Source organism: Rhinopithecus roxellana, chromosome 6, assembly GCF_007565055.1.
Source record: "Rhinopithecus roxellana isolate Shanxi Qingling chromosome 6, ASM756505v1, whole genome shotgun sequence".
Taxonomy (NCBI): domain Eukaryota; kingdom Metazoa; phylum Chordata; class Mammalia; order Primates; family Cercopithecidae; genus Rhinopithecus; species Rhinopithecus roxellana.
In genome coordinates, this window is record NC_044554.1 from 90,649,333 (window position 1) to 90,676,956 (window position 27,624).

The window sequence follows — 27,624 nt, forward strand, 5'->3', positions numbered from 1 at the left end:
TGTCCTGGCTCTGGAGGCCTCTGGACTTTCTGATCACACTGGCTAGCTCTTCTCACTGTGATTCTACATTTACCAAACATTCTCCTGATTACAACTCCTTCCCTCGACATCTGCCTACAGGGAGGAAATCTGCTAGTCTGAGTACCAGTGCTCTTGATGACATTTTCTACAATAAATCATCAAATTGGCCTCTTGCTTCCCAGTCACTAAAAACCTGCTAGTTGCACCTGCCCTAGGAGGTAACTGTGCTCCCCTGGAGTCTGCTGTCTTCTGAGCCTGTCTGCACTTAAGGCCACCTCCTGAGGGTTGCTGAGAAAGGATGCAGGTGTTCTCTTGGGTGTGCCCCTTGGCTTCACCACCTCCCCACCCCCAACTCATTCCAAGGTCTACCAAGGTCACTTCTGTGCACATTTCCATCAGGACATAATACAAAACATCTTTCCTGGGCAACTTGTCCACGGGGAAAAGTCTAAGCTTGTTCATTAATTTTTTTTCTTTTTAAACACTTTTTATTTTGAATCAATCTCCAACTCACAAAAAATTGAAGCTATAATATAAATACATTTCTTTCTTCCTGAACCACTTGAGAATAACTTGCCAACCCAATGGCTCACCACCCACTAATACCTTAGTCTAGATTTCCAACAAACAATGACATTCTCCTATATAACCACCACACAACCTTTCAAATCAGAAAATTAACATTTAATAATATTTGCTCTTGTGACCTCGTTCAAATTTCACCAAATGTCCCAATAATGTACTTTATAGCACATTATTTCACCAAATGTCCCAATAACAGTACTTTATAGTATATTACTTAAAAAAGAAAATCCAGTTCAGAATCCCACACTGCTTTAAGCTGTTGTGTCTCTTCAGTCTCTTCATTCTAAAGTGCTTCCCTCAGTTTTCCCTTGATTTTTCTGACTTTAACCCTTTTGAAGACTATGGACTGGTTATTTTGTTCCTCAATTTGGATTTGTCTGGTGCTGCTACTGATTAGATTCAGGTTGTGCATTTTTGGTGGGAATATCACAGAAAGGTGAAGCTGCAGCCTTTCCCTTGCCTGCTGTCAAGTGGTGCCTGGTTTTGGTTTATCCAAAACCAAAATCACTGTTCATTTGTTCCTCAACTTGCTTTTTTATGCTCAGATCCCCTTTTTTATGCTCAAGTCCATAAAGATTGGCCTACATACTCCAAAGAGAGGCTGAATTAGAAGGGCCTTGGGCATATCTTGATCTGTAACTTTTCTGCCTTCTATGGTATAAGTGCTCCCTGCTGTGCTCCCTAGATAGGATAAAGCGGTGGAAAGGAGAGATGATATGCTTTATGGAAAATAGAAGAATACCTTAAGTCCTACTCACACAATTTTTCCGTGGCTAAGTAGAGGTAAGCTGCCTTAACTTTTTGACGCAAGAAATACCTCTTTTTACTCATTCATTCATTCATACCACTTATATTTACGGGGAGCCTCTCCCTGTTAGGCCCGGGGACACTAATATATGTTGGACAATGCCCTGCTCCAAAGGAGAAAATGGTCTCTTACAGAATACTATTACTGGAAAGCTACAGGAAATCAGTGAGAAGGAGATGCTTGACCAGGTGGAGGGGGAAGTAGTCCAGCACCAAGGAGCAGCTCAACATGGTCTGGCATGTTCAAAAACCTGAAAGAAGATGTAAATAGGGCCTCAGTCAGACTGTGAGCTAAGCTGAGTGACAGGTGGGGGGAGACTAGAGAACAAGGAGACAGGAGCTAGATCAGACAGGCCTCAGACACTCAGCAAGAGCCTACACCAGGGCTGATAAGAAACATGAATCTCTAAAGGTTTGGAAGCCAAGTGCCAAGATCATGCACATTCTTACAACGACCTAAGGAACCCCATCTGCAGAAGGAGAATAATTGGGGAACAGAAGGGAAGCGAGGTACATAAGAATATACGTGAGGAGACAATGGAAGTGTCTTCCAGAGCACAGAGGCTGATGAGGGTTCATCTAGGGCAGGAGCAGTGTGGAGGAAACAGAGACCAGATTCCATAGAAACACCAGATCTGCAGAATTTTGCAGGAATGTGAGAAGTGAAGGGCTGAGAGTTATCAGGAGGGCCTGGGGGGCTTCTGGATTAAGTGCATGGCAGTGGGGGTGCCTTTGATCAGGATGCAGATGAGAAGAGTAGGTGTTGGTAACTCAGCACCTCGAGACACAAAACCAATTTCCCAATATCTTAAACTTGAGACCCCAGCAAATTTTCACTGAGTCTGATTACTGGAATGTTTCAAGGCCAAAGTTTGCAGTCATGGATGAATATCATGGCAGGCTGAGTAGTTTAATTACATTTTAGTTCCCAGTGTTACCTCCTGCAGTAATTATCATGAGCATAGCTAGGAGTAGTTTTACAATACTAGAAAGAGAGAGAGAGCTGTGTTTTAAGAGTTGCTCATCCTAGGCCAGGCGCAGTGGCTCACGCCTGTAATCCCAGCTACTCGGGAGGCTGAGGCAGCAGAACCGCTTGAACCTGGGAGGCGGAGGTTGCGGTGAGCCAAGATCACACCATTGCACTCCAGCCTGGGCAACAAGAGTGAAACTCCATCTCAAAAAAAAAAAAAAAAAAAAAAAAAGAGTTGCTCATCCTGCCTCTCTCACTGCCACCTACCATGTATGCTTCCCTAATCATTTCCAGTAATTCTAGAATTAGGGCAGCCCATTGTTGACTTAATTTCATAGCACACACTTCATCTATTTCCTTTTAAGGAAAGTAAGTTATAACCAATTTTGTTTTCAGAACTTGATGAGATCCTTAAGAAAAAGTGAAAACACCCCAGAGTGATAAAAAGCTGAATTTAGAAACTGTACATTTACATGTTGAAAGATGAAAACCCAGGGTTTGGCTAGAGTCTAGAAGCAATTATGGCTCTTCTTCTCTCTCAATGTCTTGTATGTTTTGCTCCGTTAATGTAAAGCAAGCACCTCTGCTACTTCTTATTTTAAACCACTTCTCTATATACACACCGTAAACAAATATTCAGGGCTGAGGTAGGAGAGAGGGACTTTCCAAGTAAAATCTGTGTAGTGCTACGATGAATAAAAACAAGTGCACCGACATTTTGCACACTTTATTTCTGATTAATGGTTAGAAAAAAATGCAATAGCATCATAGTTTTTTGTAGGCAGTCTCAGCCTTTTTGCCTTTACTTATTTCTTCCTTTTATTAATCTACATTCTTTTGTGCACCTTATGGAGTCATCCTCAGCTGCACTTCATCATTGCAGTCCTTGGTGAGAATAATGTGTTTTCACGGTGACATCACAAAGTGTATTCAACAGTGGACCTTATTCAGATAAACCTTTGCTCCCTTGGTGGCTCCAAATTACTAAGCCATCCATCCTGTATCAGGCCACTTAAACACCTTTGAGCTTCCTTTCTTTCTAAGCACAGTAGACATAATGATAAGCTCACCTAAGAGGATTTACATGAAGATTAAGTTGCATAAAGCAGCCTGGCACAGTGGCTCATGCCTATAATCCCACTACTCTGGGAGGTCAAGATGGGAGGATTGCTTGAGTCCGGGAGTTCAAGACCCCTGGGCAACATAGCAAGACTCTGTCTCTATAAAACAAAACAAAAAAGAAAAAAAGTAAAATGTATGATGTATGTCAGAGCCACTAATATAGTCCATTAAAGAAAAAAAAATGATCAAATAAGATTGCTGAAGTAGATAAAAAACCTAAGTAATGCTTTATAGGATGTCAAAATGGTACTTTGGGACTATCTTTTCTAATGGGCAAGAATCATTCACACTGCTATCACACAGAAATCCTTTGCATCACTGTCCATTTTCTATAGGTATTCATGTACCCTTACGGATGGTACAATATCCTAACCAACAGCAAATAGTAAATTAAACAATAGCAGAGAAAGCCACCTACTCCTAGAGAATTGGATAATCTTGAGTGGGGGCAATAATTCAGTATGACATTGAAGGGACATGCAGTTATACTTTTACCTATTTGCCTATTTCCATGTGTTAGATGTATATATTTTTCCTTTACACTACAATATCACAGGAGTTCAATAAGTGTTAGCCAGAAATTAGCTATTCTGAAATTACTATACATGAAATTCCATAGGACGTTGGCAAAGGAGTGATAAGAGGACAATTGGTGGCATCAAGTGCTTCCACTGAATAAGAAAAAGAAGAACATTAAATATGACTATATTGCGTTATAAAAGACTACCTGTCTACCTGGTAGCTGAACCCAAAGAGAGACTGAGGTAGACTGAAGAAAGGAACTTTTCTCAGACAGAAAGAAACTGGCTGGAATATAGGCAACCACAGTAGTAAACTGTAATGAACAGGTTAGAATGTCTGCAAAATATACAGTCAACTGAACCTTACTTAATTTACTTATATATCAAGGCAAGAAACAACATAAGGCCCACAAAAAAACTTAACACTTGTTTCATGATCTCTCAAATTAGACTTTGTTAATTTTATTTGTCATTTCCCTTTCTTCTGTTCTGAATAACAACACTTAAAATATCTCATGCTCAAAAGCAAAATATTTAGTTCTCAAAGGTTTGACAGAAAATTGATAGTAGGCTCAAGCCCATCTTTGGATCAACTCTATGAGGAATACATAGGGTAAATGTATAGGTCATAAAAGGCATCTGTAAGACAGCCCCATTGGGCAGCATCCATGCACAAAAGGCGTTATGGACCGCATGCCTGTGAAGATGCAGCTGGACCCCTCAGATCTGTTTGCCCGTGATTTCCTTTTGGGCAGTATCACCTCTGTGCACCTCACTTTCCTCATCAAGATGGATAATACGATTCCTCAAAGATCTAGAACCAGAAATACCATTTGACCCAGCAACCCCATTACTGGGTATATACCCAAAGGAATATAAATCATTCTATTACAAAAATACATGCATGCATATGTTCACTGCAGCACTATTCACAATAGCAAAGGCATGGAACCAACCCAAATGCCCATCAACAATAGACTGGATAAAGAAAATGTAGTGCATATACACCATACTATGCAGCCATAAAAAGGAATGAGATTACGTCCTTTGCAGGAACATGGATGGAGCTGGAAGCCATTATCTTCAGAAAACTAACACAGGAACAGAAAACCAAATACTGCATATTCTCACTTACAAGCAGGAGCTGAACAATGAGAACACACGGACACAGGGAGGAGAACAACACACACAACAACATACCTGTCAGCAGGTGGGATACAGGGAGGGAGAGCATTAGCAAAAATAGCTAATGAGAGCATTAGGAAAAATAGCTAATGTATGCTGGGTTCAATACCTAGGTGATGGGTTGATAGGTGCAGCAAACCACCATGACACATGTTTACCTATATAACAAACCTGCACATCCTGCACAGGTATCCCAGAACTTAAAATTTAAATTTAAATTTAATAAAAGACGGCCAATAATACACATTTCATTAGGACTGCTGTGAGAATTAAATGAGCTCACAGAGCTGTAGCACAGAGCCTCCCTGACACATAATAGATGCTAGTAAAGAGGGACTACCTTTTTCTGCCCCCAGGGTTATTATTTTTTTTTTTTTTTTTGTATAAATACATGGAAAAGCAGTAAAGGGCTTTTGAACTCTATTCTCATCACCTAGAAAGAAAGGAGGTTACTATTTTTGGTTTTTATTTTCCCTTCCTATGTTCAAAAACATCAAAGTTTCCTTCAAACAAAAACCCAATCCATATAGTCATAGAAATGTAAACAGTCGATTAATCATTATTGTCTTTCTTCTGAAGCCCTCTTCACTGCTCCATTCAAGAAAAAAGACAAGGCAACTCAGGGAGGAACCAGAAAGGGATGGATTCACTAACCTTGTTTATCTTCTGCTTTGTTTCCAGGATTGTATTTACCTCCTGATGTTAGATTCCTGGACACTTGAAACAAAAGTCAACCTTTCTATGCAAGGAAACTAAAGGGCTGAGATTTCCTTCCCTAAGGAAATGACAAGGAAGAATGTGGGATGGGAGGACACCCCCTGTTCGTGTGTACTGCTGCTATCATCTTATCCTAAGTTTTCTGCTGCACCGACACTGATTAATTCCTCTCGGAAAATGGAGAGAAGGATAACTTCAGCTGGGGCAGCACTTCGACCCTTCTGCTAGACTCGGCCCCCTGCTAGACTCATAAGCCAGGTCTGCATCTACAACGTGAGTCCCTCCTTCGCCCCCAAGAAGCACAGGAAGGCTTCTTTCAAGGCACCCTGTTACTGCAGGCCAAACCCAGCTCCATGAACATTACAGCTTAGTAGGGCATGGAGCAGTATCCCATATGTATGCTTATCTACCTGTACCAGCCCAATGAGCCAATGCCTGCCTGGTACCTGTCGCTGAGCCCTCTGGTCAGAGTCCACATCCTGCCTCTTGGGCGAATGGCGATCCTCACTCTCCTGCTGAGTTTCTGCCCTCCCATCCAGGAGCCACCTGGATCCAGAGGCACAGGGGTTCCAGGTTCTGGCTCCTCCTTGATCTGCCCCCTGCCGTGATGTCATAGCCTGCCCAGCCTCTGCCAGGAAATGCCCATGAGGGCTGGGACCACATCCAACAAACTCTTGCAGAATGGAGACAGAGATGGGAGCAAATCTCTCCCAGGACTGGAGTGGAGGCAGTGGGTTCCTGAACAATTTTGTTGCAGATCAATCTAAGTTTTAGGTTTTGTGTGAGGATTTTCTGCAAGTGAGTTCTCACTGAAGGGACCACCAATTTTGCATTCTACCACGGCCAGGGCACAAACCCACTCTCAGGAAGCCCTGGGCATAGCCACTTTGCACCAGGCACATGCTATTCCTTGACCTCAGCCCAACAAAAGCCCAGCACACACAGGGTAGGGAAGCCAAGTATTTGCCCACTAGCTGCTGTCAAGTATGTGGAGAAGGAGGAAAATCAAAACCTTTCATCTTATTCTTTGGGTAGATAAACATTCATCATGCTTTTGGATAATGCATGACATCAGCCTCCAGTATTCAGAATACGCTGAGTAACTCTGTTTTGGTGGGAATTTTACAAATTCATAAAGAGGCCAGAAGTTCCACCACCTAAAGTCATCTGCAGCATCATTACTGCTACATCTTTAGGGGAGATTACGTGCTCTTCAAGGGCCCATTTCCTCCATAATTTCAATCCTCAATTTCCTGTGACCTGAAGTGGGAGTAATGCTATAGTTCCCGTTCCACACACGGCATAAACCCCCTTCCCCCAGGGTTGTTGTGAGGATTAAACAATTTGAAATGTGCAAATTATCTGGCACAAAAATCCATTCCAAAATTTACTAGTTCCCTTCCCCCTGCTTTTATGTGAAGAATGCCAATTAATTTAGTGAAGCAGAGTTACTGATTTAGTAACAAATATACAGGCTTCTGGGAGACTTTAGCTCCAACTTTGACACTTCCTAGCTATTTAATATGGTACAAGTTTGATGTGTCACTGTCTTCCGCAGCAAAATGGGAGAATACATTGTTAATGAGATGACACATGTAAATATAGAACATCAGATAGCATATGCTCAGTTAGTACAGAGGCCCTTTGTCTCACACACAGCAGGGCTCATTTATTTAAATACTGCACCAACAAGCCTGGAAAGCCAGTGTACCTTCCAGGATCAGACAGGCAGAATCTGCATCAGTACACTGTCCATAGATCACAATGTGCTGTGTGGACCATGAAACCACTGGAGTTATTTCAAAATAAAAAAAAAAAAAAAAAGCCAGTTTCACCCAACAGCAAATTCAGCATAGACCTAGTTTCTGTTTTTGTTTTCATGTATTTTTCTATTCCATAAAATTACTTCAGGGCATATATGCAAATTACAAAGCATTTTAACTAAGATATACTTTAAAAGCCCAGAACATTTTCCAACCCAGATTAATACTATATCATATATTAAATGTCCATCTGAAAAGTCTGCAAATTTCACACAAACGTGTGAGAGATTTAGGAAACAGTGGAAGAGAATACAGATCACCCCTTTCAGTTACTCCAGAATCTTTGATAAATTCCATTTGGAGATACCAGGAAAGATCAAAACTTCTACTTTTTAGGAATAACACTTAAACTGATGGCCATCTTCTTATCTTCCCCCTCCAGACCATCAACTTGACAAGGAAGAGCTAAGATTTAAGCCACTTTTTAAATGGCAAAGAAATTCCTTTTTCTTGAGGACAGAAGACAAAACAATTTTCTTCCAACCTGTGCACAATATGGGTATTTGGTAAAGTTTTCAAGGCAAAAAATCCCAGGGATTTTGCAAAGGACAAGACTAATAGCCTTGTCTCATCTTGGTCCAAAAGTCTGACTCTTAGAATTGAAAGAGACATCCACCTAACTGAATGCTTTCACACTTAATTTTAGCTGCAGAAGTTTAATTCAAAGGAAGACCCCTAGGAACTCTACCCTGGGAGGAAGCTTAAGTAAATGAAGGTATGCTTGTCTAGGAAGAAGAGGGAAGCTTCAGTAAATGAAGGTATGCTATCTAGGAAGAAGAGGGAAGCTGGAGCCCTGCCCTCTCAAATTCTGTTCACTCTCCCTGCAGAGACCCCTACACTCATGTCAGAAATATGGGGCTCCATAAAACACAGTTTGAAAGTGATGGAATAATTCAGCCCTCATGCATAGATAAAATAAGAACATTGAAGTAATGGGTTCAGGACCTGCTACCCCAAAACATGGCACCTTGGCATTTGAGAAAACAACAGAAGCAGGAATGTCACTCTTACTTTCCCGTCACCCCTTTTCTCCTATAGCAGGTCATAAAATCGAGGAAGCATTTTCTGACTTTGACTTTTCTTTTTTTTTTTTTGAGACGGAGTCTCACTCTGTCGCCCAGGCTGGAGTGCAGTGGCCGGATCTCAGCTCACTGCAAGCTCCACCTCCCGGGTTTACGCCATTCTCCTGCCTCAGCCTCCCGAGTAGCTGGGACTACAGGCGCCCACCACCTCGCCCGGCTAGCTTTTTTGTATTTTTTAGTAGAGACGGGGTTTCACCATGTTAGCCAGGATGGTCTCGATCTCCTGACCTCGTGATCCACCTGTCTCGGCCTCCCAAACTGCTGGGATTACAGGCTTGAGCCACTGCACCCGGCCTCTGATTTTTCTTTAAAGCACTTCATAAGAGCCTCATGAGAGAGTGTATTAGTCTGTTCTCACACTGCTATAACGACATACCCAAGACTGGGTAATTTATAAAGGAAAGAAGTTTAATTGACTTACAGTTCAGCATGGCTAGGGAGGCCTCAGGAAACTTATCATCATGGCAGAAGGGGAAGCAAACATGTCCTTCACAAGGCGTCATGAAGGAGAAGAATTCAAGCAAAACGGGAAAATCCCTTATAAAACCATCAGATCTTGTGAGAATACACTCACTATCATGAGAACAGCATGAGGGTAACCACACACACGATTCAATTACCTCCCACCAGGTCCCTCGCACGACCTGTGGGGATTATAGGAACTACAATTGAAGATGAGATTTGGGTGGGGATACAGCCAAACCATATGAGAAAGACTCCTTCCCTACACCCAAAGGAAAAGAGCTGAAGACACAGAAGTGACAAGAAGAATCTGATCAAACAGGCTTGCTAAACTTCCCATAGTTCGTTACAATTAGATCATAGATAGTCCCTTTGTCCAATCATACATCTCTAAGACTGTCTACTCTTCACCAAACCTAAGCATAAAAATACACAGGTTTACCTGCTTCTTCAGGTCTTTCCTTCCTACAAAGGCTCCTGTGGCACATAAAACTTACCTCAAATCCTTTTCTATTGTCAATCTGTTTTTTGTTGTAAGGGCCTCAGTCATGAACCTGATGATGCATGGGAAGAAGCTATTTCCCCTCCCATACAGTGACAAAAAGTTACAAGTGGCTCCAGCAATATTCTGCTTGATAAATGGATGAGGCCAGGCTGTGAGTGAGAATATCATTACAGGAAGAAACCAACAGCAGAAATGACAGAGACTCCAAATTACTGTTTCCTGGCCTCCATGTAGCTAGAGTGACTACAGAACCCATTTGGGGTTAGTAAAACATCAGAGAAAATCTGCTGGGTTTTTCATTGGGTTGGGGGTGTTCATTTTTCTGATAAAAGGGACAAAATGGAAGGACAGCTCTTGGTGTTTCCCCTTCCTCTTTCTTCCTAAGTGTTTGGGGACATGCTGCCTGGTGCTACAGCCACCATCTTAAGACCATGAAGTATGAGCAGAAGACAGAAAGCCAACATACATACGGAAGAGTAGAGGGAGAGAGTCTGGATCCTTGAGAACAGTCTTGAGCTATTTAATGAATCTGAAGCCTTCTGATCCCTAACTTCTGGTTAAGTAAACAATTAATATCCTTATACTGAAGGATACTGTTAGTCTTTATCTCACCCAGCACAACACGCTTCTCTGGATATTTCGGAATCAGGGTATTACACCTTAAAAGTAGTACCTGCATTTTTCCACATATTATCATTAATTTCTGTCCCCAAACTAAAGTCACATGGAAAATCAAAAAGCAAGGGGCAATGGTGTAACCACCTTTGAAGATAGTTTGGTACCTTCTTACAGAGTTAAACATAATCTTGTCATACAATCCAGCAATAATTTACCTAAACAAGTTGAAAATGTATGTCCACACAAAAACTTGCACTCAAATGTTTACAGCACTGTTCTTCCTATTTGCCAAAACTTGCAAGCAACCCTGATGTCCTTCCGTAGATGAATGAATAAACTGTAGTATAGATACACAATAGAATATTACTCAGCAATTTTTTAAGTGAGCTATTAGGCCACAAAAAGACATGGATAAGTTTTAAATGCATATTTCTAAGTGAAGGAAGCCAGTCTGAAAAGGCTACATACTTATATGATTCCAATTATATAACATTCTAGAAAAGGCAAAACTATAAGGACAGTCAAAAGTTCAATGGTTTGCCTGGCACAGTGGCTCACACCTGTAATCCCAACACTTTGGGAAGGTGAGGTAGGAGGATCACTTGAAGCCAAGGGGTTGAGAACAGCCTGGGCAACATAGTGAAACCCCCTCAATCCCTGAAAAAAAATCACTGGTTGCCAGGGGGTTTGGAGGCCAGGAGGATGGTAGGGTGGTGCATAGGTGAAGCATCGTGGATTTTTAAGGCAGTGAAATTATTCCGTATGACGTTGTAACAGTAGACACATGACATCGTGCAACTGTCTTTTTTATTTTTTATTTTTTTTTAAGACAGGGTCTCACTCTGTCACCCAGGCTGGAGTGCAGTGACACGATCACAGCTCACTGTAGCCTTGACCTCCTGGCCTCAAGCAATCCTTACACCTCAGCCTCCAGAGTAGCTCGGACTACAGTCACACATTACCACACCCAGATATTCTTTTACTTTTTGTAGAGATGGGGGTCTCACTGTGTTTCCCAGGCTGGTCTCGAACTCCTGGCCTCAAGTGATCCTCTTATCTCAGCCTCCTAAAGTGCTCGGATTACAGGCATGAGCCACCATGCCCAGCCCATTACGCAACTATCAAAACCCATAGAACATCCAACACATAGAGTGAACCTTAATGAACTGTTGTTGTTCATTCATAATAATGGATACTAGCTTAATTATAACAAATGTACCACACTAATGCAAGATGATGATAATAGGGAAAACTGTGGATAGCAGGTGTATATTGGAACATACTGTGCTACCTAGTCATTTTTTCAGTAAATCTAAAACTTCTAAAAAATAAAATATATTAATGGGGGAAAAAAGCAAGAGAAAATGAGGGGTGGGAAAGAGAATCCATAACATTGTAATCATTTTTTCTCTCCAATCAGTCCAGAAATTCATTTTAAGGCATGCATGGGACGGTTTGGGCCAGCACTTTCCATCCTCACTGGTCCACGCCCTCTCCTATCCCATCAAGACCCATCTCTGAATGTCTAGGTGGCTCCCCCTTCCACCTTCACTCCATGTGGCAGGTCTCTCCCATGCACACTGCATGCCGCCCCATGCAGGTGACTGTGCACCATGATTTCCATGGTTATCTTATGCTCTTTCTCATCTGGTCCTATCACAGCCAATCCTCACCATTGGCACAGCTTTCTGGTGCATCCCTAGGTCCCACACTATTTTTAACCTTTGATATTGATATATGTGACAAACAATGTATCCTTTAGATGCTTCTCCATGTTAATGGAAGTAGCAACCTGGTATATAATAAATTCCTTGAGCCCTTCCGGTTGTTCCAATAAAGGTTCTCCTATAACCAAGACACTGTTCGAACAAACACACCCCATCTGCGAGGCCCAGATGCTAATCAGTGTTGAAATGTTCCTCCTCCTTGTGGCAATGTAGCAAGGTTTGCAAACTTAGCATGAAAAGGAGATACTACATCCCAGTACTAAAAGTTTCCTGGATCTTTTTTTTCCATAGTTTTCTTTGGGGCTTGGAAGGCTGGCTTAAATTTTTTAGTTCTAAATAGATTGTGGTCGCAACTGGGTAATTGTTACTTGATGAAAAACAAAACATCTAGTTTTTAAAAAACATTCAGCTATTGCTTGGCTCACATCCCTTCCCCTCTTTTCTCCCCCCATTTTTTATTTTTTTCTGAATAAAATGCAAACAGCACATGATCAGGAGTGTTCATTGAAACTACAGGCTCTGAAATTTGCCGGAATAAGGCATTTGCTGAGCAAACACTTCCAGGAGAGAATTCACTGTGGCCAGACCAATGAAGCAGTGGTAATGTGGGCCACCAGCACTGGGGGACTGAAATGGTTGTGTGAGAAAGCATAACTTTGAGTGACAATGGGATTTTATCTGAATGAATCTTTCCCAAGAATCAGGCATGGGTGTTTTTTATACTTCCAAAACAACAACAATGGGGAAAAAAAACCTAAGAATTCCTCCAAAAATGTCAGGCTTTATTGCAGGCCCCAGCCCTTGCACATATTGTTCCCTCCTTCTGGAATGCCCAATGTTTCCGACCCCCTCCCCACGCCCCAGCCTCCACCTTGTCTCACCTCTGCCCCCATGTCTGTCACACCCAGAGCTTGCTTATCTGCAGTTATTCTTCCAAATCACAGAGAAACACAATATCAAGATAGGAGCAAACACACTTTCATGTTGCTTTAACTGACACAAATAGGTGTGATGAAATGAAATGCACAGAATCGCAAATGCTATCCTTATAGGCAATGTGTTCCTTCATTTCACATTTTAGGCAATCACAAAGCAATTAAACTTATGTGTGCATGGGGCACTAAAGTCATGTGTGGCACACTTCCTGGGACTCAAGGTGTCGGGCTTCTTAATGGGAAACAGGGAGTCAGGAAGATAGGCTTATTCATTCCCTGGCAGTTAAAACACAGACTGGCTGGATCACAGCCCAGCCAATCCTCCTCCAATACTCCAAAGGCTTTCCAGGGGAAACCAGAGTGTCTTGAACTTGCTAGCCTCAGAGGACAGTGCATAGGCTGCCCTGCCCCAGAGGTCAACTCTGCTGGTCCCAAAAGCTAGCCTCTGGGAAGCTGGCCTCAAGAGAGCTGACCACGAAAGCCTGGGTCAGAATTCCCTGGAGAACCCATCCTAATATGGAAAATGTCAACACTTGCTTCCCTTATCAGTAATTCCCAGTCCACTGCAGCTACAGGCAGAATCGGAAGTCAAGCTCAAGCTGCAGAGCTGAGATGCCACTGGGATCTAGGGGTATTTTCAAACCGTTAAGCGGACCTCATCTCCCACTCCTTGCATCTTAGGGTTCATTCTGTCATTCATGGGAACGCTTGAGGACCCACGCTGGTTCAGGGCCTGTGTCAAATATAATTAGTTTGGGAAACAGAATCTTCTTGTTAGTGAAAATAAAGATGGTGTAAGGGAGAAATCTGCAGTTGGTGCAAGGGAGAAATACATGGTATTACTCTTTCATTTTTTTCCCTCTCTTTGTATATATTCCACCCACATGGCAAATGTGAAAGATTTCCATGGCATGAGATACTGAATTCAATAGCCACAACGAGGGGCATAAGGCAATGAGACTAAAAACATATTCTTAGGAAAGAAAAATGAAAGTGAAGAAGTAAGAAAAAATTTTTTTTTTTTTTTGAGAGGGAGTCTCGCTGTGTTGCCCAGGCTGGAGTGCAGTGGCACAATCTCAGCTCACTGCAAGCCCCACCTCCTGGGTTCACGCCATTCACCTGCCTCAGCCTCCGGAGCAGCTGAGACTACAGGCGCCCGCCATCACGCCCGGCTAATTTTTTGCATTTTTTTTTTTTTTTTTTTTTTTTTTTAGCAGAGATAGAGTTTCACTGTGTTAGGCAGGATGGTCTCGAACTCCTGACCTTGTGATCTGCCCGCCTCGGCCTCCCAAAGTGCTGGAACTACAGGCGTGAGCCACCATGCCCAGCCAAGAAAATACTCTTAGTCTTGTTTCTTGCATCTTTAAAATATAGCATTAACTAGAAGATCTCAAAGTTCCTTCCAAGATTAAAATGGGATGATTCACTAATAATCAGGAAATATAAAGTAAAATAACAGTAAGATAGATACCCACATTCACTCTTCAGTTGGGCAAAGATGAAAGAATTCATCAGTATTAACTGTCAGTAAGGATTTGTAGTAAACAGAATCACATACACTGCTGAATGGGAGTGTAAATTCATATAGCCTGTGTGGAGAACACTTTGGTAATTTATAATAGAGTTTAAAAAAACTTATGTCTATACAAATTCTGCACATGCATGTTTACAGTAGCCTAACTTATACTTGACAAAACTCAGAAGCAACTAAGATGTCCTTCAATAGATGAGTGAATAAACAATGGTACATCCATACAATGATACAGTATTGGGAGATAAAAAGAAATGAATTATCATGCCATGAAAGAACATGGATGAGGGGTGGGCGCGGTGGTTCATGCCTGTAATGCCAGCACTTTGGGAGGCTGAGGTGGGCAGATCACGAGGTCAGGAGTTCAAGACCAGCCTGGCCAACAAGCTGAAACCCTGTCTCTACTAAAAATACAAAAATTAGCCAGGCGTGATGGTGGATGCCTGTAATTCCAGCTACACAGGAGGCTGAGGCAGAAGAATCACTTGAAACCAGAAGGCGGAGGTTGCAGTGAGCTGAGACTGGGCCACTGCACTCCAGCCTGGGCAAAAGAGGGAAACCCTATCTCAAAAAAAAAAAAAAAAAAAAAAAAAAAGAACATGGATGAATCTTAAATGCTATTTCTAAGTGAAGGAAGCCAGTCTAAAAAGGCCACAGATTGTTTGATTCCAACTATATGCCATTCTGGAAAAGGCAAAACTATTGAGACAATAAAAACAGCGGTAGTTCCCAGCAACATGCAGTGAGAGATACATTCGTGGACTGCAGGGGATTTTTAGGATAGTAAAATTCTTCTGTATGATAGGATAATGGTGGATAAATGGCATTATGCATTTGTTCAATCTCACAGAACTGTAAAAAACAAAAAGTAAACCCTAAGGTAAACTATGAACTTCAATGAATAATAATTATCAATATTGGCTCATTGCTTGTAACAAATGTTAATAAAAGGGAAGCCCTGTTGGGGAAAGAGAGGATATGGAAACTCTGTACTTTGTGCCCAATTTTTCTATAAACCTAAAATTTATCTTAGAAAAAAATTGATTAATTTTAAAAATATTTATTAATTTTAAAAATAGTAATTTCAAAAAATTGTGTCAAGTCTATAAGTGAATTTTACATTGGTAAAGAACATTGAATACCACAATAAATATATACATTGGAGTTTATATCCACACCATATTTGTACCCTTGTGTTCCCCATACTAAAGAAATAGCTATCATGCAACAAGGGTTCAATAAAATAATGCTTGTGAAACTGCTCTGAAAGTAATAGAAATCCCAGCAGAGGTTTAATTCTAATCACATCCGGTTACACAATAGATATACATAATGAAGTTGAAACCCCCAGGAAGAATCTGGGCAGTCTGGCTACCTGATTATGTATCACTCTCTAAGATATGTTGGAAAAAAGATGGCAAAGAACTCAGATAAGCCTCTACTATCTGTCTTTCCAATGCATTTCAATGAGATTCTGCTATTGGTAGGAAGTGGAAAAAATAACAGCAGAGCGACATTTGCACTACCGTGTACACTGCCACATTAGTCACAATAGCCAGGAGGGAGAAGCAGCCTGAATGTTAATTAATAGATGAAGGGATAAAGAAACCATAGGAATATACATACAATGGAATATTATTCAGCCTAAAGCAGAAGGAGATCTTGTCATGTGCTACAACTCAGATGAACTTTGAGGACATGATACTAAGTGAGATAAGTCAGCCACAAAAAGAGCCATACTGCATGATTACGCTGATAGGGATTATTTAAAGTAGTCAACCTCTTAGAAACATAAAGTACAATGGTAGTTGCCAGGGGCTGGGGAGAAGGGAAAGGGGAGGTTGTTTATCAGTGGGTATAGAGTTCCAGTCACAGTGAAAAAGCTCTGGAGATCTGTTGTATAAGAATATGCATATAGTTAATGCTATTGTACTGTATGCTTAAAATGGTAAAGTTGTAAATTTTGTGTTACTTTTTACCACACACACACAAAAATTTTTTTAATAAAATAACAGCCTTGAGCATGACTTTCACAAAATAATCTGGAAGTTTAAACATTGTTTACACATCAGGCCATGGCACAGAAAGCCTAAGTAAAACTCTGAAACAACAGAGAACGCAGAGTTCAGAACAAACTCAGCACAATATCAGCAGAAAGGTGATCCAGAAGCTGATACACAGCAGGGTTTTGCAAGTGAAAAAAAAAAAAAAAGTGAACACAATTAGTTTCCTAAAACCTACTGGATGCCAAAAGTTCATAGGTAGCTTTTTAGGTTGTGACCTTGCTTTGAACTAATGCTGACGTCTATTAAATAACTTCTCTTAACTAGTGATAATAATGAAGAGAGCTATCATTAATGGGTCACTAGTTTTATGCTGATTTATATGTATCATTTCATTGACTCCTCTTAGCAACTTTATATGGCAAGCGTCCTGGTTGTGTACTGCTGTATAACAAACCATCTCCAGACTTATTGGCTTCACACAACAACAATCACTTTATTTTTCCCATGAAACTACAATTTGGGCAGGGTTGGGTAGGTATGGTTCATCTATGCTCCAAGCACAGTCAGCCAGGGCAACTCAACTGGGGCTTGCTGGGGGATCCACTTGTAAGATAGTCACTCATATGGCTGGAAAGTTGAGGCTAACTGTTGGAAGGGAACTCAGCCAGGCCCGTGGGCCAGAGGCCTCAATTCCTCCCACTTGAGACTCTCCATGGGCTGCTTGGGCTTCCTACCAGCATGGTGGCTGGGTTCCAAGAGATACACTGCAGAGCAAGATGGAGGTGAATAACATTTTTATGATGTAGCCTTGCAAGCCATGTAGTATCACTTCTGCTATGCTCTGTTGGTCAAAGCTGTCACAGCATTCCACTCAAGACCAAATGGAGGAACATAAACCCTATTGCTAGACGGCAGGAATTTCACAGGGATATGGTAAGATCATGTATGATAAAAGATACTGATATGACCATTTTGGAAAACACAATCTACCACAGTAAATAGTATCAATATAATCCCCAATTTACAAGCAGGAAAACTGAATCTTGAAAAGGCAATTATCTCCCTCCTTCCCCCAAAGTCACATAGCTATTAAGTAACGAAGCCAGGATCCAAAACCAGATATATCTTGACTCCCAAGTCAGAACCCTTAACTACTATGACTATTTTGCTCCAAACTTCCTCTACAATTCCTGCTGTAATTACTCTAGCTCAGAGAGTCTCTATTCTACCTTCTTTGCATAGTAAGGATTATTTTATGTAATTGACATGAAAATAAATGACCTCCCCAGTACTATTGCGGTTTGGTGACTGACACATAGAAAGCTCCCTAAAGTTCTGCTACATTAGATGTGTCTTCTCTCCTCTACTAAAGTATTATCTCCTTGAAAGAAAAAAACAAGTTTAGGAAAACCTGGTATCCACATATAAGGACTCAGTTCCTTGATCACAGCAAGGGTTCAGTAAATGCTTATTTGAAATGTATCTACTTGTCTTCCTGTCTTTCTCTCCAACCCTCCCCACAACCCCAGACTGTGAGCCACTAAAAAGCAGAGACAGAGGGTCAGATGCCTCAGTTCCAATAACCTTCTGCTCTAGTCCCTCCCACCCCTTAACACATACACAGCCCTACACAGTGGGTCTTCTACAAATGTTATAATGAACAAATGAATGAATAAATGACATACATGGATGAAAATGAAATGAATAGTAATCCAGGTTTATAATCACTTTCTTCATTCAAACAAGGGAAAACTAATACAATGAGAAAAACTAGATCCTATCATAGAGCCTGCTGGCCTAGCCCTAAAGGAAGGCAACCTGACACATTTTGGTAGAGAAACAAAAAAACAGTGGGTTTCCTGTTGGAGGAAAAAAAAAAAAAAAAAAAAAAAAAAACTGCAAAGGGAAGAAGACAGGAGTGGAAAGAATTTTTAGCTAACTAATGAAAAGGATGCAATTCATGAGCTATCTGCTGTGACACTTTTTGTCACCCTCGTCTGTGGATCCTAGGGTCAGTGCAGAAGGCATAAGGATAGAGAAGGAGGAAGAGAATTAATGTTTACTGCACACCACGCACTCTGTTAAGTAAGAGCTTGGCTTTTATTCCCACACATTTTCCTAATGAAACCTGGAACAGCTAGAATAGGAAGTAGGAACAAGAAGTAGTATAACATTTTCCTGGTTCTCAGAAAACCATTTTAAGAAATAATTATGGAGATGTAGCAACTAATTCTACCTTACCAATATTCTAAATGGCAAGTCCCACAGATATTAATACTGACTTGTTAGTGGATAAATTCAAGGAGCAATATTATTCCCTGTCCACATCTTTGCAAACAAAGTTCCCTCTCTTTCATTTACCACTAGCCACTGGTTTCTTCTAGTTTTTCAACATCCTACAACACTATATTTTAAAAAGAAATCACTGTAACAAGCGATTATGCTCTTTCTTTTCCAGGAACAAGTGGGTACAATAAATTGTAGCAGTGATGAAAGTGGAAAGTGACAGTGGAGAAAAATTAATATCGCTATGCTTTTCATCCTCAACATTCTTTAAATAAAATTTAATTTTTTGGCTCTTGCCCTTTATGTGTGCTAAGTTAGAGAGAGAAAATGTATTCAGCTTTTCCAACTTCTCTATTGTATTAGAGGGTCTCTTTTCCTACACTCTACAGAAATGGCCATACAGTCGACACAAACGGCATTTTGTGTGTGGGGGGGCCAAGGAAGAAGGGGGGAACCTCAGAAGTGTATTGTTATGTTGAGAAAACTAATATTCATATGACTAATGAGCATATTTTTCCTGATCTGGTTCATAAACTTTTTCCATTATTCTGGTAATTATCAAAGACACTTAATTTAAAAGCACTCACGGCTATGGGCCGCAACAAGAAGAAGAGGAGAGATGGTGACGACCGGCGGCCCAGGCTCGTTCTCAGCTTTGACGAGGAGAAGAGGCGGGAGTACCTGACAGGCTTCCACAAGCGGAAGGTGGAGCGGAAGAAGGCAGCCATTGAGGAGATTAAGCAGCGGCGGAAGGAGGAGCAGAGGAAGCTTCCGGAGGAGCGCCACCAGGAATACTTGAAGATGCCGGCAGAGAGAGAAGAGGCGCTGGAGGAGGCAGATGAGCTGGACCGGTTGGTGACAGCAAAGACAGAGTCAGTGCAGTATGACCACCCCAACCACACAGTCACTGTGACCACCATCAGTGACCGGGACCTCTCAGGGGCCCGGCTGCTCGGGCTGACCCCACCTGAGGGAGGGTCTGGAGACGGGTCTGAGGAGGAGGCGTCATCCATGGAGAAGCCAATCAAAGCCTTGCCCAGGAAGTCCAGAGACCCCCTGCTCTCTCAGCGGATCTCCTCTCTCACAGCCTCACTGCATGCACACAGCCGCAAAATGGTCAAGAGGAAACATCCCCGATGGACCCAGGACTCCAAGAAGCCCCCAAGGGCCACTCGTACCAGCAAGGCCCAGCGCCGCCGTCTGACAGGCAAAGCGCGGCACAGCGGGGAGTGAGACCAAGAACCAAGCGGTGCCCCGGCCTAGGCTGTGAGGACCTGTCCTTTCTCAGCTTGGCTGTCCCTGTAGCCCAGCCTGCACCTAGGTAATGACTGCACAGCTCAAGGTTGGGAAGCCAGGACCTATCTGGCCTGGGGCCAGCTGCCTTTGCCTGGGGTTTGAATTCCAGAAGGAGCAGGCAGCTGAGAGCAGGCCTTCCCCAGGAAGAGCCTTCAGAGCCACGCGGGGGCATCTTCCCAAATGTGCACCCCGCCTGGCACTCATCAGATTTCTGGAACTCATCAGAGAGTTGTGTGCTTGTGATTTGTTTGTCGGTGATACCACGCGCAGGGCAGGTTTCTAGGGTGGTGGAAATGGTCAGGGCCCATGGGTCTGTCTCCAGCAGTTTGCCCTGTGGATACAATAAAGTACAATTCTCCCTGTGGGGGAAAAAAAAAAAAAGAAAGCACTCACACTCTCCACTTCTCAGAACTCTGCCTCCCACTCCCATGACCAGGAACGTCATGATGGTGTGAGATCACATGGTCACGGAGGGCTTCAGCTTTGATATTGCTGAGAATGGTGGCTCATGTCTTTCACTGCTTTAAACACAGTGTTATGGTTCAGTCCAAGTACATATTTAACTAATATGCTCCACAGAGGAGAAAATTCTGTTCAAATTAAAGTCCCTTCCTCACTCTCAACTGCTTCCTATCTCTGCCCACAAGTGCGCGCGCGCTCACACACACACACACACACACACACACACACACACACACACACAATGTTTTTGGAAGAAATGGTACTAACCATCATTCAGTGCTACACATCATCTTTCAAACTATGTGTTTATAATACAGAAAATAATTCTTACAATTATATTTTGCAAAACAACATGAAATTTTGTTCTTTCTTCAAAGGAACAACTGAACTCCAAAAGAAAAAAATCACAGGAAGGAGTGGATGGGTCCATGAAATGGCTTCTGGAGAGTTCTATTCTCAGGAGCCAGGGTGTTAGTGGTGTCCTCCTGGACACTGAGGAAAGGCTGTGCCAGTCCCCTTCACCACCACCTTAGCCTGAGCCCCTGACTTCTACTTTATCTGTCTTCTATAAGAGGCTTCTGTGGTAAGATGTCTCTTGGATAAACTGCCAGTTTCTACTTTAAATGACTAGTTTAACAGATGAAGACATTATATATACCATAGTTTACCAATCAAAAAACTACAGTGTGCCAACTAATATAGTTAAACACTGTGCAGACACACCAACTAAAGAAAAACTAATACAACTATCATTTTTGCTTGTCTTTTTTTTTCGAGAATGGTATTGGTTTTAAAACATGGGTGCATATCCTTGGATGCTCCTCCCTTTAAAAGGTGAATCCTCTCCCCCTAGACCCACCATAGTGACTCTTCTCTAACACGCAGAGTATGTGGGAAGCTATGCTATGTGATTTCAAAGGCTAGGTCAGAGAAAAAAGATGCCACATGATTGTCTCTGCCTGAAACTTTCACTCTGGGGGAGGCCAGATGCCATGTCATAAGGACACTCAAGCAGCCCTAAGAGACATCCACAGCCAGCAGCAGCTTGTCAGTCACAGGAGCACACCATCTTGGAACAAGTCCTCCAGCCCCAGTCCAGCCTTCAGATGACTGCAGCCCCAGCTGACATCTGACCACCACTTCACAAGGGACCCTTAGCCAGAACCACCTGGCTAAGCTGCTCCTGGGTTCCTCAACCACGAAAATTATGAAAGAGAATAAATGATTCTTGTTGAGTCAAGCCACTAAGTTTTGTGGTGATTTGTTAAACAATAATAAGTCACTAATATGAGACGTAACTGGACCAATTTGTTTATTTTATTTTATTTTATTTTTTTGTATTTTAACTGCTTCACAACATTTAGGCTCGAAATTCTTAATACTTGCTCTGTCTGAAATCCCCCCTCTCCTCCCTTCCCCTTGCACACAAGGACTTTCTTCATCTCTCCAGGAATCTTTCCTTCCCTCCTCCAAGCCCAACAGCCCTTTTTCCGAGCCTAGCTTTCCTCTTGGTCCTTTGTATTTTGGTTATTTGTGTGCCTGTCTCATCTCCCTGATCAGACTGAAAGACCAGGAAGGCTAAGGAAGTCTTGTTCAACTTTGAATCCACAGAAAATACCTTACACATAGCGGCCTTTGGTTGATCTACTGAACAAAAGAAGAGAGTATCGGTTGCTGCAACCTGACAAGCAGGACAATCACCAAATGAACCAACCTGTCTGAAGATATTTTTCACTTCTCAGAAGAAATCCCCTTGGCCAAAAATGAGCGTCCATGTAACATGCAAAGTATGCCCTTAGCTCTCTTTTGCTTGCCGTCTAAAGTTCCAGCCTGTCACTCAAGAAAACACCCTTTAGCACTTTCCTTTTTTGGGGGCGGTGGGTGGGATAAAGAGTCTCGCTCTGTCGCCAAAGCTAGAGTGCAGTGGCGTGATCTCAGCTCACTGCAACCTCTGCCTCCTGGGTTCAAGCAATTCTTGTGCCTCCACCTCGCGAATAACGGGCATTACAGACGTGCACCACCATGTCTGGTTAATTTTTGTTATTTTTAGTAGAGACAAGGTTTTGTCATGTTGCCTAGTCTGGTCTGGAACTCCTGGTCTCAAGTGATCTGCCCGCCTCGGCCTCCCAGAGTGTTGGGATTAGAGATGTGAGCCACTGCACCAGGCCACTTCAGCACGCCAAGAACACAGGGAAACTGTGAAGTAGCAAAGTGAAAAGGTATATGACAGTCCATTTACCTCCACTTTAATATCAAAATAATATTTTAATATAATTAATTTAATATCAAAATAATATTAAGTGAATGATTCATTCCATTCATTTTCCACTAAGAAAATTAGAAAACATTCTTTGATGTTAGCAGTTAACATCCACATCTTATCAGGTCTATGGGATTGGTAATGGGAAACTGAAATATGCTAAACAGTACCTCTTAGTATCCTGCTGGAAAATCTTTCTATGCTAAGGGACAACTACAGAAATATTCACCAAAACTATCTGAGGAGGAAAACCCCTATCCATTACATGTAGAATATTAACACCTACAAGGTGGAGAAGAGAGAGGATGGATAAGTTCATTAATCTAAATTAAGCATATCCAGGTCACTGGCTATGGCGGATACTTGTTGGGGCACACATACCCCAAGTCACTCTTCTTAAAGATTATCTAATGTTTGTTCTGGTATTCTCTGATCTCCACCCTGCTGGTGTGTTGGGGGAATCTGCCCTGTGGCCAGCTCCAAAGTCCAATCCTGTTTGACAGAGACAGAAAAAAAAGAAACCCTAAATGACCCAGAGAGTGGCTGAATCAGTCTAATTCTGTAGCTCACCATACCTCTAATCTCTTCAATTATATAAGCTTTTATTGTTTAAGCCAGTCAGCATTCAATTTTCTGTTCCTTACCATCAAAGTCATCCTACCTGCTGCATTGGAAAAATCTACCACACATCCCTGGGTGCATTACAATGAACCTTTCCTTGTGGGAATAAAACAAGATCAAATAAACAAGTAAACACTGGGCAGGAACATTGCAAAAACACTAATAATCCTTTTTTTTTTTTCCTGTAGACTGCAATGCACATAGCATGCATTAAAAATCTTGAGAAATATCTAAAGCCAAAAAAGCTATTTAACAGTTTAAACCGGTTATCTAAGTTGATTTGACCTTGGTATTACTAATTACACAAAACCAAGTAATATCCTACCTTCTGACATACATACTTTGGGGCCATAGTATTCATCTTCATGGCAATTAAGTTGATTCTTAGTTATATGCATACAAAGCCTATTAATTTTTAAATCCACACTAATTTCTCTTGCAATCTGGAGCCTTGTTGGAATATCTCCCACTGCTTTCAGCTGCTGCCTGAGCAAATTAGCATGCATGTACTCCTGAACAAAATAGATTGAGCAAAGCGAATCCGTGGCCCCCAAAGTTATGTTACATGAAAATACAGAGGTCTTTGGAGCCACTGAAAAGTTCTGGGCTATATGTGCATTTCTGTCCTCAAATGCAAAGATGTCCCTATATCTTCAATATCAAGAGTGTAGGGTTTAAGAGCATAGTTCCAGAGTCAGATACTATGTGAGTTCAACTCTTGGCTCCTCCACTTTTAAATGTGTCGACTTGGCAAGTTTATTTCCCCAGTCTCAGGTCCTTATTATAAAATGTGAGTTATGATAGACAGTATGTAAAGTCTAGTGTGGATATAAAAATCAAATGATTGTAATAATAATTCATCTAAAGCAGGCAACACAGTGCCTGACACATAATAAATGTACAACAGATGTTTCTTGCTGTGATTGTAATACCTGCAATTGATACTGAAAAGGAAAATAATTAATGCATGAAAAAATGTATCTTCCCAAAGATATATCAGGGCTTCAGGGAAAAGAAATGTGAATTAAAGTAATAATAACTCTCAATATAAAGTGAGTGGATCCAACTTAAAGTTAAACATTAATTCTTGATTATTTGCTTTGGGAAGAGGAAAGAACAGAGTGCATTAAAAATAAATAATACCCCAACAACTCATAAACCCAATAACTACAGCACAGCTTCAACATGTCTTAGAACAAAATTCCCAAAACATTGATTGACCCATATACAAATTAAGTTAAAAACTTATTCCATAATGAAATCTACAATTTTAAAAACCAGCATTTCAGATGATCAGTATCATTAAATGAGCACACAAATTCAAAACTGTGTTTTCAGATTTGCAGCTGACCTATAACAGAAATAAATGAACTAACTAGAGATAATTCCTTTACTGGGCTTCCATCTAAAGCTAAGCTTTACTTAGGCTTTCAAATTGTTGCACTTACTTCCTAAATCAGATATGCCACCAAAACGGTCCACTTTTGTCAACTGTCAGGAAAACTGACAAAACGAAGTTCACAAAGATGAAGCAGGGAAGAAAATAGCAATTTGACTTGCAGTCCACTCTCAGTTTTTCATTTTATGAAAAATTTTATATACACATATATTTTCCAAAGTTATGGAATATGGTTTAGAATCTCAGGAATCCCATTCTCATTGAATAATTAAACTAGGAGAATAAGAAGTTTCACACCATGACAATGCCACTGTCAGAACTTACTGAACCCCATAAAGGATCCATGGCCACCTCACCCAGAAGAGCAGGCTTATCCACACACACGCACAGACCACAGTATGAATGGTGCCCCTGGAACTGGGCAATGCATAATCTCCATTTCTTAGATTTCCACCCTAAAAGGAGGGTCACATTTGCTTAGAACAGTTCAAGGCCTAGATTCTCTGGAATTTTCCCAAGAGAGTTACTTTGCATTTGCTTACAATTTGAAAGCCTAAGTAAAGCTTAGCTCTAGATGGAAGCCCAACGAAGAAAGTATCTCTAGTTAGTTCATTTATTTCTGTTATAGGTCAGCTGCAAAGAGTAGCCTACGAGATTTTAATCAAGCAAATACTTGGAGCAAAATTAGTGCTGACAACAACCTTGTAAGCAAAATTTGTGTGCAGGTGAGTCAGAATGTGTTTGTGGCACTGAAAGAGTTAACCACCTGTCCTATCAACAGTGTTTACTTTTGTGTTTGGCTCACTCACTTCTTCAATTTCTCCACAAACCTAGCTTATGAAATCAAATGACTGCAAGCCCAGCCATAAAAGCTAAACCCCTACTGAGCACTTTCTATGAGCAGGATACTCTGCCAAGCATGATTTCGTTTAATTCTCTCAACGATCCTAGAAGAGGGCACCGTTTTACAGTCAAGGAAACTGAGGCATAGAAGTTTTGCTGGTGGACACACCACTGAAGAGGGGATAGAAAGACTGGACCAGAGGCAGCTGTTATGCATGGAAAGGTGTCCCCTGAGAAAGACACGTTGAAGTCTTTTCCTGCTATCTGTGAATGTGACCTTATTTGGAAATAGGTCTCTGCAGATATAATCAAATTAAAATGAGGTCATTTGGGCAGGTGCTAACCCACTAGGACCGGTATCTTTATAAAAAGAGGAAGATGTCTACCAAAAAAAAAATGCAAAAATTAGCCGGGTGTGGTGGCACACACCCATAGTCCAGTTACTCGGGAGGCTGAGGCAGGAGAATCGCTTGAACTTGTGAGGCAGAGGTTGCAGTGAGTCGAGACGGCGCCATTGCACTCCAGTCTGGATGACACAGCAAGACTCTGTCTCAAAAAAAAGAGGAAAATGTCATGCAAAGACAGACACACAAGGAGGCAGCCATATGAAGATGGAGGCACAGCCTGGAGTGATATTACACAACTCAGGGACCACCTGGGGCCACCAGAAGCTGGAAGGGGCAAGGAAAGACCTTCCCCTGGAACCTTCAGGCCAACTCCTTGATTTTGGACTGCTAGTTTCTAGAGCTGTGAGAGAACAAATCTGCATGGTTTTAAGCCATGCAGTTCATCAAAAGATGTTAAGGGAACCCCAGGAAACAAAATCGGCATTGCAGGCTCTCCCCAGCTACTCTTTCCTCCCTCCTTTTTTTGTCCACTTGACCTGACCTATCTGCCAAGAGACAGAAACCAAAACTTTCATTCCACATTCCTTTTTTTTTTTTTTTTTTTTCAGACGGAGTCTCGCTCTGTCGCCCAGGCTGAAGTGCAGTGGCCGGATCTCAGCTCACTGCAAGCTCCGCCTCCCGGGTTTACGCCATTCTCCTGCCTCAGCCTCCCGAGTAGCTGGGACTACAGGCGCCCGCCACCTCGCCCGGCTAGTTTTTTTGCATTTTTTAGTAGAGATGGGGTTTCACCGCGTTAACCAGGATGGTCTTGATCTCCTGAACTCGTGATCCGCCCATCTCGGCCTCCCAAAGTGCTGGGATTACAGGCTTGAGCCACCGCGCCCGGCCTCCACATTCTTTTTTTGGACTCAAGATTGCTACAGATAGAAAGTGCAGCACATTTTGAACTGTCTTTAGCAGTGTGTTTTTTAAAATTAATTTTCACATTAGAGCATTCTACCCCTAAGTATTTTCTAGATCAGCTCAGGCATCTCTGCTCCCCATACCTCTACCCCTGACAGCTGCCTGCAGCACCACAGTACTCCAAGCAATTTGCAACTTCAAAACAAATTTTCAAAGGCAGTACCTGGTGGCCTGGCCCAGTACATTGCAATAAGGTAAGGCCCGTAGGGAGATTCCAGAATCTGGAACTGGATCTGCCCAGGCCCCAGGGGTACGCAAGACCTCTGGTAAGGAGAGAGAGCTTCAGGAGTGGGAAGAGAGTGTGCTGTGCCAGTGGAACTCTGTATCTGGTGAATAGCAACACCATGGATGCATCAGAGTCAGCTCGGATAACCTGGCCAGCATCTGCCAGTCAGATGCTGGCCTGCAGCAGTCTCAGGCAGGGCCAAGCATGGAGATGGAAAATCCAGAAACACACAGGTGCAGGCAGGCAGAATCAGAGAAGTCATCTTGCAGGTATTATAAGGAGGTGTCAGTTACCAGGTTAAGCG

General features: G+C 42.0%; 1 protein-coding gene and 1 pseudogene across 3 annotated transcripts in view; one reads left to right on the forward strand and one right to left on the reverse strand.

The window, feature by feature from the left end:
* The window catches only part of ELMO1 (engulfment and cell motility 1), a 578,893-nt gene that overhangs the window by 520,588 nt on the left and 30,681 nt on the right, over positions 1-27,624 (reverse strand). The gene's annotated exons all lie outside the window — the stretch shown is intronic.
* Positions 19,490-20,527, forward strand: LOC104656970 (annotated as a pseudogene). The gene has a single exon (XR_747209.2). The product of XR_747209.2 is annotated as a nucleolar protein 12 pseudogene (transcript).